We start from the raw sequence: 12,666 nt of genomic DNA, 5'->3' as shown, positions 1-12,666 counted from the left end.
TGTTTGAATAATTGTTTGTAAAATTAATACCATAATCGATTTATATTGTAGATATAAATGGACATTTTTTACCAGATATAAATATAATTTCAAAAAACATTACTCATAAAATGAATCAAAACAAACTATGACCGTTTTTGACAGTAAAATGAAGTATGTGATCAAAGAGTAGTACAAGTACGAAGGAACACAAAGATAGATTTTAAGAAAAAGAGTAATTTGATTGTTCACATTTGTCTACAATCAATTAACTGTGGTAAAAAAAAAAATTGTTATACTAGCTGCTGCCTACGACTTCGTCCTCGCAATATTAAGATAAAAAAGTATCATATAATATACCCGTCTATGTCAGCTACCTTTCAGTGAAAGTCTGGACCTGGAACAAACGTGGATTGTGGACAGATAGACAGACATACATACATACAGACAGACGGACAAAAAACTATAATGCGATTTTCGTTATCAGCAATGCAAAGCAATACATTATTTTCTCGAAATCTGGAATTTTTCTTTTGATAATACAGACAGACACTGAAATTTTATTATACGTTTATAAGATCCTTACTCAATAGCCCGTAATAAGATTAAAGCCTTCAAACTGGTAAATAATATATTTTTGTGAACCGTTACACATTATGTCCGTGTTTCCATTGACATAAAAAAGACGTAACGTGCAAGTAAGAATCATAATTTCTTGATAGCAGAGATGAATTAATGTGAAAATCCTTGCAACATCTTGTTGTGGTTATATTTATACTCATATTTCTGCTTTTCCTCTTTAGTAAGATATAGCGAATACTTTTCTCTTTTCGTCTAGTAGCCTTCCTCATTAACTCCACCAACTTCTATGCTATACTGCCTTAAATCAAGTGAAACTCCATCCCTTTGAACATCCTTGTCTTTACTGACGATGTTAATGAACAAAGATGGTTGGTTTATTATCTGGTGTACAGTTAAGTTACAGTTAACTAGTTTAGATATAAATATATACGTGCATGTTGCCCGGATATTTTAATATCTTGCTTGGATATGTTAATTTTATTTTACCTCTTTTGTCATAAATATGCTTTTTATAAAATTAAAGTTCGCTTTGCGACAATGGACACGTGCCGTTCTTCTTCTTAACAATTGGTTTGCTTCCATTTAAATACATACAAAAGGTTTTGTTAAAATAGCCCGAATCAAAATGCTTTTACATTTACAAAATTAATTTGTATTAAGGTTTATTCGATATCAAAGGAACAATAAGATAATCATTTTTCTTTTGATCTATTTTATTCTTAAAATGTTTTCTGAGCGTACTTTATATTATTCAGTTAAACAAAATATAATAACACAAAATAGTAATATACTTGAAGTCTTTCGACTAACATCAGGTAATATTGGGTGATTTATGACATTTTCTTTTAGGCGTGGTACTTAGGTATTTCAACAAAATAGTTGTCTTGATAATTGGTGTAGTCGTAATCCTCAATATCACAATTCATATTTCCACTAAATAATTATAGATCATAACGATATGTTTCGATTAAGATATTGTTTTGACGTCCACCGAACACATGGTCGCGCGCGCATTCCGTTGCGACTCAAATGGAACTGACTCGAAATGACAAAATGGCCACCATACCAGTGCTCGGTGTTCGCCATGGGCATAGAGTAAGCCTACATACTAATAATAGTGTTGTGAACATAAGTTTTTGAATTCCATTATTAACTCGATACAGTCCGGAATCATTAAAGTAAGTTCTTCGACTGATTTTTACTTACCGACTACTTTAATGTATATAACTGTGAAATTCATTTAAATAAGTTTTTAATGTAGGAATGATAAAAGTTGGTATGTTAAAAGTAAATAAGTTATAGATTCAAAACAGGCGGGGGATACATTTTGGTAAATCTCTCACAAAACGAGTTCATGTCGAGCGTATGTAGGATTAGTGTAAGCTCTGGGAAGTGTTTTGTTTTATTGCCTCTTTTCACGAAAACGTGTAGCGGTTTTTTAAATAAACATTACAAGTTAACTTATGAGATAATTGTATAACCTCTAAGAGATATCAAAAAATTAATCAACAATACACTTATTTAATTAAAAACTATGTAATATATGTACAGTCGAATTAAGAACTTTCACATATTTTAAGTTTGATAAAAATAAAAGAAATAGATAATCTGTAGGTTTTAATTATAAATAATAAACTAAATTTATTTTATTCGTTATGTTAAATGATCGGTATCTGACTACAGTATACAGATGAGATACCGATTATTTTACGAGGTAATGTATTTGTTTTCTTATGCATTCATATGAAAACAAATACATCACATGAAGTAAAGTTATTGTACTTGACTTACAAAGTTACAAAAGTAAGTTAAACTAAATTGAACGTAATGCAGTAACTAATTTATAACCTAAAATTGAATAAATTAAGTTTGTCTCATGCCGTATACAGAGAATGAATACTTCGTTACCTGAATATGGTTAGAGAATGAAAGCAATGTGTATTTCGTGAAACTCAATTCCTTCGTTAACACCTTCGTAGTTTGAATTAACTTAATTTATTTACATACAAACGTAATACAGTGAAGTGAAATAAATTTCAAATAGCAGCTAAAGACTTATAGTTGTGTATTTTCTTTTTATTGCTAATCAGTTTGCTATAGCGAGAATTCGGTTTATTTTCTTTCAAATTGAGCAACATTTTTAAAAATAATGTATTATTCAAATAAATTTACATCATTTGTGTAGCATAAAACGCACTTTAAAATATGTATTTCGTGAGCCATTAAGGTAATGTGGTTGGATAACAAGATTTTCTTTTATCTCCTTGATACTACTGATTTTATTTGTACATTCTGTTAGCTTGTTAACTATTTTTGATGTATTCTGTATTCTTAAAAGTTATTTGTTAATCTGCGCTATTTACAATACATTTTTCTTTATTTAAAACAACAATATTGTTAGGAAAAATATTAGGAAACGGAAGGAATACTGGGGGTTAGTTTTATAAAATATATGGCAAGGAGTGGCTCGGGCGCTCGGTTGCAGTCTCGGCGCTCAGTCGCCATCAAGCTTAGTGTTTTACTAGTCGTCACAACGGAACCTTCGATATATTTGCGTTGTCGCATTGGAGTTCAGTTTGTGTGTTTTAAAGTAATTTACAAGTATTGTTAATATAGCCGTCCGTCTATATTTTTAAGGAAGTCATTTGTGGAAATATCTAACAATTCCATATAGTTTTTGTTTGATATGAAAATGAAATAAGCTTATTCTCTACACAGCGGTGTTATAACCTATTCGTGTACTTAAGCAAAAACCAATATCGTCTCACAATAATCTTATTGCCGGGGAAAAATTTCCGATATGTGATCACATCCGCAACATGCTTAGAGGCGAGGGGCGAGATGTGTGGCGAGGAGGGAAGACTGGGGCGAAGGGCAAGGATAGAGGGGGCGGGAAGGGGACTTATCTTTTACCGACACATAAAATGTTAAAATAATTTTTTGTGCAATAAGTGTAGGTATTGTGAAATATTATCTCATTTAGTACAATATTTAAAAAGTTAGTTTAATGTTTTTGGTTATGAATGAGTTATTAGTGTGAAATTATAAAAATTGTATCAAGTAGCCAAAATTTAATATCATAGTCATATATTTTAGTTTCTCGATGTTTTTGCTATTTTTATCCAATATTTATTTCTTAAGAATTCCACATGGTTTGACATTAAAACTCAAAACTTTAAAAATAAACCATTGTTATTTAAATATCAATAAATTGAACAAAACTGGAAACTTGCATCAAAATAATCACATGCACAGTAAATCTGATAAAATTAATTGAATTTATGATGATATTACATTCGTCAAACTGCTGACATTTCCTATTTCATAACCATGAATATATTTGTACGTGTAACTATAAAGTTAATATTTATTTTCCATTGTGAGTTATGGCCAATTTGTGGTGAAATATTTTTATTGTTACACGAACAAATGAATAATTACTAGTTTTACGAGACATACATATTGATCTCTGTTTTTTGTAAATAGTATATCTTTCATGACTGTTTCCGCAGTGGAAACTAAAATTAATTCCTAACCTTTACATTTTCAGATATCAGAATGAATATGACAGATCCTGAATGTTCTGAAATCTCGTGTTCAAATGTGTTTGACGAGGTGTGCGGTGTGGCGCGCACTGCCTATGGAATCGGCGTTATCAGAGTGTTCCATAACGCATGTCATTTGAAACGAATTAAATGCAAACTGAAACCATACATAGGTAAGAAACGATTTTTAGTAAATAAAATTTATGGTAAATTGTTGCATCTATACTAATATTATAGAATGTAAAGATTTGTATTTTTGTACTTTTGTATTGTATTTTGTTTAATTTCTCACGGACGAAGTCGCGAGCAATAGCTAGTAACTATTACCTATTAAAGTACTCGAATCAGAATTAGTGAATTAATGGATGGGTTGAAAAATTCTTTAAGTACCTATAATTGTCTGGTACAGACGTTTTTTTTTGTCTATAAATAAGTGAAAAATAAATACATCTATAAGAGAGTCTTGTCCATAAAACGAATGTTATAGAATTCAAAATATATAACATTATAAATTACAGATGTACATCAGGTTGCTGACAGTTTATGCGATATCAAACAGAGAGTTGAATACCCGTATAGTAGCGGGCGAAGGGTTAACGATTTCAGTATAGTCGGAGCTCATCAAGCCTGCAACCATACGTGTCCTACATTCTGCGTGGATACATACGAACCAGCTTGCGCTCAAATTTGGAAACCCAACATGGAATCTTATAACTACAGGCCCATGATCAATCATTGTCATATTGATTTAATATCCTGCGCTTTAGGTGTCAGTGAGTATTTACATTTATTGCATTATGTGTCCACTGAGGTGGAGCCTACCCAAAGTAAGGGGTGACTAGTCCATAGTCAACCATGTTGGCCCACTGCAGGTTAGTTAACGCACATATCTTTGAATTTCTTCGCCCCTAAGTCTAGGTTGCATCACGATGTTTTCCTTCACCGTAGGAACGTCGGGTAAATTATGTGTATTTGAAATTCGAAACTTTTATTAATAAAAAAAATTAGAATTCCCAAGTTACAGTTTTCACTGTTACCAGAATCCATCGGTTGATAATGAAACAATTATTTTGTAGAATTTTTTTTTACAGCATTTTTAAATCGTTTAGGTATATTTATTCCAGTCAGTATTGATTAATGTTTTTGTTGATAAAACAATTTGCGGACGCAGAAATAACAAGCAATGTTTACCTTTAATGTTACAGATGTTACAATCCAGCCTTTGGGCAAATGTTACAAGAATCCATCTGGGTTATTGTTCATGACGCAAGTAGCCGCTTTGAAATCTTTGAAGTTAATCGACGAACATCCACCAAACTATCCGAAGAAAAGTTGACATTGATACTAAGTCCGTAAGTATAATTTTTAATTAAATTTGATTTATTTATCATAATATCATTTATGCAGTATTTGTATTTTCGAATTAAGAATCAATTTAAAGTAACTTCAAAAATCACCCTGTCTCATGTCGTTTTTTTAATTTAAACTGGATAAAAACTGTTTTGTTAACGCGACATGATTTATCTAGGTACGGTACGCTACGGTAATACCTAGAATATATAGTAATTATCATTTGAATATCATTGACATGGAAAATAGCGATATTACTGTTCACGTGCGGCTTCATTATTATTATTTATTATAGATATTATATTATATTTATTATATTTATTATTTAGTATAGGTGAAATTTGAGAGTTAGAATCTTGGGATTAAACAGAAATGTGTCATAACATTGTGGTCTCTACATATCCGTATGTATGTATATGCAACTGCCTGTCACCTGAAATGATATGGGTGAGCAGGTGACGTTTAATTTTGAAGTCGCTCGTTTATCTAAGGATTAATTATGAATTTTGCTTCAAAGACTTAAATAAGTATTTCCATTTGAATTAACGGTGTTGAAATATGAAGAATAAGAGACTTGTATGTTCACTTTATGGAGTGTTGTTCCTCTGTCAATAACAAGTTTTTAACTAATAAATCACTGATATAAGCTATTTGTTACGGTTTTACTTTATGTTTATTTAATTAAGTCAGTCTTACCAATTTATAAATTATTTTTGTTGTTTTTTATTTAAGTTATATCTATCTATACTATCTATACTTCTATACTATATCTATACTATTATAATAAAGCGTAGACACACTTCTTTGTTGCCTAAGATGTCGGCAATTACAGCATTTTTTTGAATAAATATTTTTTTAATAAAAAGACTTACACTTACGTCACGCTTTAGGCTATACATTTTCACGCCATTAAACTTAGGGGGTAAATATTTTGGATAAAAATCCTAATGTGGGAAAGGGACCATACCATAAGTTGCCATGTTTGTCACCATGTCATGTCATTTTGACATTTTAAATTGATAACTTGACAAATGTAAACAACAAATTTTCATAATTTTATGCGGATGATGTCTCATAGAAACAGCTAGTGTTTTCATATTACCCGTTTGATGTAGATCAGTGTGATCTTGTTTAATAACTGTTCATTAAAGTAACGATGAGAAAAATGCAATTTAATTATACAAACGGCAAGTAAAGAGGGAATAATTAACGCCAGTTTCGAAACCTGTAATAAATAAATGTCACGGAACATTGTTAATTTAAATAGAAAGTGTAATTGGGTACTAGGATTACTAATTGAGATAATGGCTTGTTGCAAGACAGAGCGCTTCCACAGCTACATTTATTTCTTTAATTGAAAACAAGAAAAGAAAAATGTCTTGAGTGATCCGTTAGAAAATACCTAATTGATTGTCTGTTCCGTTTTCACTTTACTACTCTATTTGTATTAAGATTTTCATTTTTTTTTCTTGGAGGATTTTTAGCATAAATCTTGTAGACATAACTTGTTTTATAAGAATTAATGAACGAGGTACTGTAACTTATATAGAGATGGTTGTATGGAAATCAATTTTAAGTAAAACTAAATGTATTTTATTAACTATGTTATTCATTATATCAAAATGAAAAATCCTATTGTTTTATCAATGTGTATGTTGATGAGATTCAGTCATAAACATGTCATTCAGATTATAATCAGATACAGACGGAGGCGCGTTTGAAATGTTGATGGTTGACGCCGGAGTGACGTACATCAGACTTGCTAATACCACGACCTCCCACGGGATTCGGAATCGATAATATTAATCAAATTTCACCTGCAAATGTTACGAATGTATTGTTCTGTTTTACGGTTTATGTTTGTTTACGTTGAAAATCCATAATAATTTTTTTATAGTTTCTTTTGCATACATTTCATGAAAGTCTTGGCTCCTGTAGTAGGTTGCCCTGTATCACAGGAGCCAATTCCTTCCCCAATACTTCATTATAATTCTTTTAATGTCTACACAAAGAAAACAAAGAAATACATTACAATTAGTTATTTTAAAACTATTAATAAAAGAAAATTTAAGGTATTAATAACATTTTCGATTAAAACAATTGTAATTAACAATTAGATAGTTCTTTTTTTTCTCTTCCCGCGTGTATGATGAATTTTTTGTGCGAGCGCTCGCGCGTGTGTTTGTGTGTGTGTGTGTGATTGTGATTTGTGTGTTATGTATGTGCTTGTTGAATATATTAGCCTCTGCATATTGCATGGTTGTGTGTGTGTGTGTGTGTGTTACTTTAGAAATTATTTTTAAACAGATTTTTACAAGTCTTATAATCCATCTGCTCTAGCCATTTCCTTATAATTATCCGTAAATGATATGCTTTCAGGTTCCTAATTTTTGATTTTTTGTCTAAAATATTAGGTAGGGGGCAAGATATTTATAATGTTTTATGGCAAGTGGACTTTTTAAAGCTAGCAAGTTAAATCTATGTATTCTATTGCTTTGCGTGGATGTTATGCTGATTTGGTTTTTATGCAGGGACTTCATGCATTCAAATATGAATGTTTTTCGAACACTGATCTTAAATACAATATGAAAGATGTGCCGTTATATCGTATGATCGATGTGATGTTGTGATAACGCTGTCTATGTTTTTCCAAGAGCCAACAAAAAGATAACCATGTTTCCAGTCGTGTTCAGTATTTTTTTTAAACACTCACCCGTACTTTAAAAATAATCAAATAACACGAAACTAAAACAAGGGGAGTGAGTAAATGAGAGTTTTACGTGAAACTTCGCCAGTAATAAAGTCAAGTTGATCATGAATTGGCCTCGATTTTATTGATTTGCATTTGTGTAATCAAAGCTCAGAGTCAATTCGTCTTATTTCGTCAGTCTTTTGTTTGTACCCGACCGATGTAAAATTGATGGTGGAACCGGAAAAAGTTTTAATCCGACTTCGTGCTTCTGTATTACTTTGGGTTGATTTGTTTTCATTTTACGCAGAGAAATTTCAAGGCATTCATGTCCAAGAATTGTATAAACGAAGTGATTAATATGCACTTGATACGGTATGAGCAAAGAACTTTCATTCGGATATATTTTGACTGAAAAAAATAGTATTTCTGTTTTGACAGAAAGCTTATACTTATCTATAGTAAGGAATACCGTAATCAAAAAGGCGATTCTCTAAGGACATAATTCGTTACAGTTAGACAGGATTGACCCCCACTGTTATTCCGTACAATCTCGGCCAGGTTTATTTTACCTTATGACATTAATAAAATGTATTATAAATCCTTAATAATCTTTAACAATTTTCCATATATTTTCATATAAACTCATACCTACAGATTAGTTTTCACATTAATGTACATGATACATTTGATTATTAATAATTTCAATCGAATTGTACTCTGGCTAATTATGAATATTTTCAACATACTATAATTCATTTCTAAATATAATGGATGTCAACCAACCATAGAGTTCATTGAACTTCAGAGGGCGTTTTGAAATTAATTGTGTTAATTAGGAACACATCTAATTAATTTGATATTTGCTATTAAATGTCTTATTACTGTCTCCGCGGAAATGAGTTCTAAAATTAAAAAAAATGTGCTCTTCTTGTCCGAATGTAATATTTTCCCCGAATGTGTTCGACCTATTTTATTTGGTGTAATTTTACGCACGCGTCGCAGATATTTTGATTAAAATAAGAGATACTTTATAGATGCGTGGAGAGGAATACGATTTTGCCAGAAGGTATACATTAAAATACATGTATGTATGTTTGTAGTTTTCATTTCCTTTTATATTAATGTAGGTTTGATAGATAAATGTAAGTTAATTTAATACTGACAGTCGAATTTATTTCATAGTTGTAATTTAAGTTATTAGGTATATGTTAGTAGTCCACATAAATTCCGTTAAATTATTCAAAAACAACTCTAACTTTTATGATTGAAGGGCAGACCCTTTGCCCTTTGGCGGAGAAAACTTTATCCCACTATAACTTTTCCGTTGCTATCCATCAAACATTGAAATTCATATTTATTTTAACCAAGAACTACAAGGTTTGTGCGTGACAACGTAATTAATGTTTAAATTGGCTTTCGGTACAATATGATATCCGACAAAAATATTAAAAAAAGGATTCTACAATCTCGCTTCTCCTACAAAAATGTGTTAGATGTAAAGTAAAATCTAGTCAATTTATTAAGTGTCTATAATGAAGTCTTGGCAATTTCACGGCGCCATCATTTTGAAAGAATACTTGCTATTAATCCTATAGTTCTTGGATAAACCAAAGTAAAGCTCTCGAGAATAATGTATTTAAATTGGAAGATTGATGGCGCTGTTTAATTGCCAAGGCTTCTAATAGACACTAACTAAAATGACTAGGTTTTACATGTAATTCATTTTTGTAGGGAAAGTGGGACTCGGCATTTTTTATACCTTATTATTTATGGGATTATGTAGTAAGGAAACTGTAAGATTCATAACAAAAAAGCGCTGTTGTAAAGCTGGTTAAGCTTAGATGAATTAGTTTATGTTTTAGGTTAGAATCTAATTTTGAAGAGTAATAACAAAATCGAACCAGTAAATTATTTTTTTCTATAACATTTTGATCAAAATTAACGTTTCTTTCGATTAAAATGTCTAGATAAAATATTGGCCATTCCTTGAGACCTGTTTATAAGAATGTTTTCTATTCAATCAGCGGCACTAACTCAATTCTGCAGTTTGCTTTCACCCCCGAGGGAGACTTACTCGTATATTGAAGTACGGAGAAATATTCAATCAGCCACAGTATTTATTTTAGAAAAGAAATATAGAATGTTAGATTGAAAGGATTTCAAAGGATAGATAACGTTTGTCTAGACTGGATTCTATTATCATTATTTGTAAGCAATTGATATTAGAGACTCCAAATATACTTTATCAGTGAATCTAAAAGTAGTTCAGGTGGACCATCCGGTGGTCCATAAGAGATCCGACGTGGGTCCACGATCGCTGATATCGAAAATGGTGGTCCACGATTTTTTTAATCTGGTTTTAAGCTCATATGGTAATCATCAAAATGCAAATAAAGTCAACGAAGTGTTTAGTCTACATTACTACATTTAATTTGAATATTTCTTGCTTTACAGAAGAGGGGCTTTTTCCAACAATATATACAAACGTAAACATATACCTACATCTCTTCTAATATCAAGTAACTATAAATTCTGTTTTTTTATATTCATCGTTTTAACTTTTAACTTTTTAAATCAGAAACACATCAATGATTTTTTGTTTGTTTCATTCGTAATGGCTTTTTCAATTATGAAAGGATATTCATATCACAAAAGCATTAATGGTTGCCGAGTTTATCATCGTATAACAGGATTGTGATTTTAAGCGAGTATAATATCTACATTTGCATAAAGTATTTTCAGTGAATGTTCGTAATAAGTCTATAAAAATAAAATCCGTATTAAATCATCATTCATTGTTACAGCAGTATTTAAACTTATGTACATTTCCATACAAAATTTCCTTTTGTTCGACTTTTCTTTTACAAAATTGTATAAGCAAAATCCAACTAAGTAAATGTTTAGACGGATCTTTCTCTATTTCGGACTTTTGTGTGTAAAATCGTGTCATGGTTATGCCGAAAAGCGGACGAAAATAGAGCGAATGTGAAATAACACTCGTGAAGATGAATAGAGGCTCTTATTGACCGCATTTGGAATACACGTCGGAAAGAAATGTAGCACTATGAGATTCTGATAAACTTGAGTAAAATGTACGATTGAATATACAGCATTTAACCTTAAAAACCAGAAAAATATAATTAAAGTAGATTAACTGTAAATTCGAAAAAAAAACCTAAATAGTTTAAGTTTAATTTTGTGAGTTTCCTAGCATCCAACAGCGGTTTTGCCTGCTGTCCAAACTGTATCATTTTCTATGAAAAACAAAACCCACCGATAACAGTATTTATTTTTTGAAACATGTATACATGAAATAATAATCAAGATAGATATATTTAGAGAAATAACTAGTCATTTTTTATTTATTTATTAGTCAAATAGGTCTAAAGTTTTACACTTACATTGCCCCCGTAGTGTCTATAAACTTGGTAAGTTTGTACCAATTATACCCGCATGCAAATAGCGTAATATCCAAATGTAAGCATCAATCTTCATTGCAATGAGATTTGTGTTGACATGTAACTGTTGTCTCTGTTTTTTCCTAAGGGAGTGAGAGAGAAGTCATGTGATTTTATACTTGTACTTCGACGTTCGAGACCCAGTGTGAATTCACGGTGTATTTTTATAGAACTAATTTTCCATCTTTCATTACAGAGAATCTGTGTTTTTAAAATAATAGTAATAAAGTATAAGAATACATTTAAAAGTACTATACCTCATACCCACAATAAAACAAATTAAATGGAGGCTTCAAATCTCATCATTCCGAATACCCAATTACTTTTTTGAATTCGTCTCTTGGGTTTGGCTTTTGATTAAACCTTTCCATTCAATCGTTCTTTCGCTAAGAATACAGTAAATAAACTAAAAATAGCATATTATTTGCGTCTGTGATAAATAATTTCGTTCAATTCTTAGTCGTTTTCTCCTTTTATTTAATAGTAATATTTGAAAACCAGATTATACTCGTAGGTTGAATGTTAAAACAACGAAGTAAAAGAACAATATTTTTATAAAATATTTCCGTATAGGAAATTATCAGAATCTGTCGTCATGAGAAATTAAACTTTTATGAATCATACAATTATCCTTATTTTATGATGAAATTAAAAATATTGTCATGGAGATGAAAACTATTTGTTTATAATTTTTTAAGATTATTAGCGAACAGTCAAAGGTATATAAAAGTTAAGTTATTATGATGTTTATTTGACAGTGACTATTGTTTAAGATTTGTAACGTGTTTAAAATAACAACGTATATTCAACTTTTTTTACATATAAATAAATATACTGAAATGGTCCTAAAATACATTATTTTATTATCTAATTTCTAAATTTCCGAGTTGAATGTATTAAGTGCGCCAAGAGTGTTGCAATTTAATTAATAATAGCATTATGAACTTTAATTGCTTGCAGAGCAATGTGCTGGCAACTAAGATTGTAAACTAATTACAAAGTACCATGGTAAGATAATTGAGTTGCTCGACTACTAAAACTAGATTTATGCAGTGCGACA

Source organism: Papilio polytes, unplaced genomic scaffold, assembly GCF_000836215.1.
Source record: "Papilio polytes unplaced genomic scaffold, Ppol_1.0 DF821845.1, whole genome shotgun sequence".
Classification (NCBI taxonomy): Eukaryota; Metazoa; Arthropoda; class Insecta; order Lepidoptera; family Papilionidae; genus Papilio; species Papilio polytes.
Note: the sequence above shows the minus strand (reverse complement) of the source record.